Source organism: Colobus angolensis, unplaced genomic scaffold (assembly GCF_000951035.1).
Source record: "Colobus angolensis palliatus isolate OR3802 unplaced genomic scaffold, Cang.pa_1.0 Scaffold239, whole genome shotgun sequence".
Taxonomy (NCBI): Eukaryota; Metazoa; Chordata; class Mammalia; order Primates; family Cercopithecidae; genus Colobus; species Colobus angolensis.
In genome coordinates, this window is record NW_012115588.1 from 1,039,771 (window position 1) to 1,045,031 (window position 5,261).

General features: G+C 53.2%; 1 protein-coding gene across 1 annotated transcript in view; it reads right to left on the reverse strand.

Moving 5' to 3' along the window:
• TCF20 (transcription factor 20 (AR1)) overlaps positions 1-173 on the reverse strand; it is a 129,407-nt gene extending 129,234 nt beyond the window's left edge. Inside the window, exon 1 of the mRNA XM_011945117.1 lies at positions 79-173. The gene's annotated coding sequence lies outside the window, so the exon portion shown is untranslated. The remainder of the gene's footprint in view (positions 1-78) is intronic.
• Positions 174-5,261: the final 5,088 nt, after the last annotated feature.

Consider the following 5,261-nt stretch of genomic DNA (forward strand, 5'->3'; position numbering starts at 1 on the left):
CGGAGCACCCGGCGGGCACGCCTCGCACGCCAGAGCAAACTTTCACGACCGCGATAGAGGCACCGCGCACACCGTTACCTTTGCAGCCGCATCCTTCCCTGGCCCTTGCCCCAGACCCCCTGCCAGCCCGGCGACCACCGGGGAGGAAAACAACTCCTGAGCCGAGGCGGGGGAGGAGGGGAAAGGAAAAAAAGGAGAAGAAAAATGAAAGGGGGGCAGTTTCTCGGCTCTCAGCCTCCTCGCGGCTCCTCCTGCCCAAGCCGGCAAGTGAAGTCACAGGGCCGGGGCGGTGACATCAGCTGAGCCTCTGACATCACTGCCCTGCCGATCTCACCTCTGCAGGGTGGAGATGGAGGAGCAGCAGGGAGGAGGGATGGATGGATGGAGGAGGGAGGGGAGCACCCGATCCCTCCGTCGCCTTCAACTGCGGAGAGCGCGTGCCAGCATGGAGGGGGGCAGGGGAGGGGCGGGCTCATCTGAAGAGTATGTCTTATCTCTGTAGATAGGGGCGATTATGTGTCTATTTATAATTGGCCCCAGAGTGAATGGCTTAAAAGGGGCGAACGCCCACCACAGGTGAGAATCGCAGCTCACTGCTCTGCTTGGAGACTGTGGGGTAGAGGCAAGTGCGACTATTTATAGAGCACCTACTGTGTGCCGGAGACTTGCACCCAGCACCTTAGGTGGTGGTCATGAGGACCAGAGAGGGCTGCATTTCACCTGGCAAGGCTCAGAAAGGGAAGGGCATATCTGAGCTGCAAAGCAGGAAGGTGAGTTGGGATGTGAGGCCAGCAAAACGGCCCAGAGCCTGAAGGGCTGATTGGGCAGCTCCAGGGCTTTTTAAAGCCTTCAAAGACCACCGAAGTGAGCCCAGGCTGCCCCCTACACAGGTGAGCTTGGAAAGGGCAGGGCATGGCAGTCCCAACCACCCTTTGTCCCAAGTCCCATCTCAGAGAGGCCACAGCAAGAGGAGGCCTAGCTTGGGGTCCTGGCTCTTGTTTCTCTGTGTATGGCAGCAGCATTCGTTCTGAGGGGCTGAGCACCTACTACCTGCAAGCCCAGCATGGGCGCTTCACACCCCTCTTCCTACCCCACAGCAATGCCTGAGAGGTAAGTACCAACGCCCCGTGTCAAGATGGGGAAACCAAGGCCCAGGAAGCACTGGGACAGAACAGAGACCCAAATGTCCAGTGCCTAGACTCGGGGCCATGGCCAGATCCTCGGCCTGAGCTGCCTCCTCCATAGCTATTCAAGTCATCCTTGGCCTGGTGGGCCTTTCCCGTCCAGTGTTCCAGCTTCTGCCCTCCAGTGAGAGACCATGCACTTCACTCTGTCATGCTCGCTTCAGCCTGAGGCTCCTGGCCCAGGGCCTCTCCAGGCCCTGCTCTGCCTACTCCACGGCAGCGCCCTTCCCCTCTTCCCTGGTGCCATGGGGCAGCTGGGCTGCTGACCACTGGCTGCCCCAAACTTGGCACACGCCTGCCACTAAGCTTCTGTGCCTGGCATCTGGTGAGGACCTACTAAGCGCCAGGTCCTGGTTATCTCATTTCATCCTTTCCATATCTAGGATGTCAGGGTTACAGGTAAGGACACAAGGCAGCTCCCACTGACTATAAAGTACTTCCATTTCTCCTGGCCTTTCCCAAATACTGGAGCTACTGTTCCCACCTCAGTCCTTGGGAACCCCACTGAGCAATGCCCTAGTCCCTACCCCTACCAAGGGCTGGGTCTGCATTTAACACCTAACATGGTACAGAATCCACACGAGGCACTCAGTAAACCCTTCTAGATAAACTGACTACTCAAAGATTGCAACTGGAAATGCCAGTGAAGAAACTTAGAACAAACACCTTCATTCTGTTCTCTTTTCTTTTTCTAATTTTTTTGTAGGGACGGGGTCTCACTATGTTGCCCAGGCTGGTCTTGAACTCATGGGCTCAAGTGATCCTCCCACCTGAGCCTTCCAAAGTGCTAGGATTAAAGGCGTGAGCCACTGCATCCAGTTCTTTAAACAAACCATGCTCTCTCTTGCCTCTGGGCCTTTGCACAAGCTGTTCCCTCACCTCCCCCTACTCCCACCACTTCCTGCATTACATGAGGGTCTCAACTTAGACCTCACTTCATCAGAGAAGCCTTACCCCCAAGTCTAAGTCAAATGCCACTTTCTATGCTTTTCCCCCATAGCAGCTCATATGCTGTGTCCTGGAAGGCAGGAAGAAATGGTGGAAAGGGGTAGGGACTCTGAGGCTGACTGCTCAAGTTCAAATCCTGGCTCCCCAACTTGCTCACTGGGTGACCTTAGACAAGCCACTGACCCCTCTGAGCCTGCCCCACCCTATGTGAAGCTGACAGCAAACAGCAGTGTCCCTTCAGAGGGTCTCAGCACAGGGCAGGCCCTCAAAAGACCCTAGCAGAACTGTACCTGCCCCCTCCCCGGGGCTCTGAGATCGGCCAAGGACATGGGTCTGTCATCCTCTGCCCCTTGTCCTCTGACCCACACAGTGCATACCCTGAGGAACCTAGGCAAGGTTGACTGAAACAGTGAATTGAAGAACTGCAATTCAATTTGGCAGGCACCAACATCAGGCTGTCTGGTTTTAAATCCTGGCTCCACCACTTCCTTCCTGTGTGACCTTGAGTAAGTTCCTTCTCAGAGCCACACATGCTCCACCTGTAAAACGGGGATAAGAATAGGACCTACCTTATAAGGTTGCTGTAAGATTACATGAGATAAGAGATGCAAAATGCTTACAGCGGCATGGCCTCTCCAAGCAGGCGCCGGTCCCAGTTAGCGGCCAGCATGATTACTTTATCTGATCAGGGTCTACAAGGTGTCCAGAGGACAGAGCACAGTCTGAGAGAGATGTGCTGTGGCAGTGGGATGAGCTTCAGGGGATCAGAGACTAGGCTCCAAATAAGCTTGCCAAGCCTCAGTTTCCTCCTTTGAAGCAGGGTAACACTCTTTATGTCACTGAGATTTTGAGTGGGTAATTTCAGACAAGGAGTGCACATGTGCCTCCTCACACCAGGCCAGGCACTTCATAGATAAGGAATAGACGTGGGTTCCTGTCAGTCCCTTGAACCGTGGAGGACATGTGTGCACAATTATTCAACAACTTCTCACAAACACCCTAACATGAGTGAGGTGGGATCCCAGGCCAGGAGCAAAAGATGCAGAGAGGGGCCTTGAAAGGAGTATAGCTGGGAGTCAGCATCAGGAAAGGCTTCCTGGAGGAGGAGGTATGTAAGCTGGATCAGGATGGCTGGGGGGAAGGCAGGAGGGGGCAAAAAAATAGAAGGGTATGGGCACCCAACCCCCAAAGCAAAAAGGCACATTTCCAAGGCGGCAACTCCCAGGCACATTTGGGTAAAGAGGACACGTTGCCACTATTTGGGAGCACAGGTTTTTGGAAGCATGGTGGCTGAGCTAGAGGGCTCAGGGAGCACCACGCCTTTGTTCTGGGCACATTATTGTTGGGGATGAAGGCCAACAAAGAAACCAGAACATCTGAGCTGGGAGGAATGCTGGAATCATCCAGTTCAACCATTTCACAGATGAGCAAACTGAGGCCCAGAGAAGTGAACTGAGCTACCCAAAGTCACACCACTAACAAAGAGCAGAGCTAGAGTTCCACTCCAGGCTGTCTAGCTCTAGAGCCTAGGCTTTTAACCAACATACTCTACTGCATCTCATCATAGCACAGATCCATCCCATCATGTATGCATGCATTCACTCAAGCAGGGCTGTGTGAGCTCTTACTGTTCCCAGCACTGAGGAGTCAGCAGTGAAAACATAGCCCAAGGAGCCCCACCTGCCTCTCCCTGACCCCTGCCACCTTGCACTGTGCCCAGCTGTTTCAGCGCTCAGCTGATCCTCCTGAAAAGCCCAGTTTCAAATTTAGCTGCTCAAGACCACAGTCCATTCTACTGCTGGAAAACCACAAACCAACCCGCTTTCAAAGGCCATTACATTGCTTGCATGGGAAAGGGGGAGTAAAGACAATTGATCCAGTATCCATTTCTGGGCATAGTGAGTTGCATGGAAGTCTAAAGCCTCACTAGCCAAAAAGAAAAGAAAAGAAAAGTCTTGCAAATCAGATGTGGAAATGTTCAACTCACAGGGCGTGAAGCAATTGAGTGAAAAAGTGCAATGGTTGAATTCCTTCACCATAAGAGCTTTCAGCAAGTCCAGCACCCTGGGCAAAGAGGAGGCAGGCCAGTTGTATGTGCTGGGCACCCTTCAGAAAGCCCTCTTGGGCTCCCAGTACAACAGGATCTTTTCCTGTTAAGAGAGCAGAGTGCTGGCCTGGCGTGGTGGCTCACTTTTGTAATCCCAGCACTCTGGGAGGCCAACGTGGGTGGATTACTTGAGGCCAGGAGTTCAAGACCAGCCTGGCCAACACAGTAAAACCCCGTCTCTACTAAAAATACAAAAATTAGCCGGGCATGGCCAGGCACGGTGGCTCACGCCTGTAATCCCAGCATGTTGGGAGGCCAAGGCAGGCAGATCATGAGGTCAGGAAATCGAGACCATCCTGGCCAACATGGTGAAATCCTGTCTCTACCAAAATACAAAAAATTAGCTGGGCATGGTGGTGCGTGCCTGTAGTCCCAGCTACTCGGGAGGCTGAGGCAGGAGAATTGCTTGAACTCAGGAGGTGGAGGTTGCAGTAAGCCGAGATCACACCACTGTACTCTAGCCTGGCAACAGAGCAAGACTCCGTCTCAGGAAAAAAAAAAAAAAAAAGCTGGGTATGGTGGCATGCTTCCCAGCTACTCATGAGATTGAGGTGGGAGAATCACTTGAACCTGGGAGGGAGGCAGAGGTTGCAGTGAGTCAAGATTATGCCACTGTACTCCAGTCTGGGCAACAGGCTGTATTTTTGAGACCCCGTATCAAAAAAAAAAAAAAAAAAAGAGAGAGAGAACAGAGTGTCTGCTCTGTTCCTTGCCCATTACACTGTTCTACCCCAAAAGGCTGGCACAACGTTCCCATTCTACAGATAAGGAAACCGAGGCCCAGAGAAAGACAGACTTGCCCAAGGTCAGTGCAGGTCTGGCTGGCTCCAAAGACCACAATCCTCCCTTCACACCTCCACTTTGGTGCAACCCTGGGCAGGCCTCATTCCTTCTCTGCACCTCGGTTTCCTTGCCCTTAAGTGAAGACACTGGGGAAGATCAGGAGGCTCCTTTCCAGCCCTGGCATTCAGTGATTCCATCCAGTGAAGCAGTCAGGCTGGGGCTGATGACTGGGAGGAAGG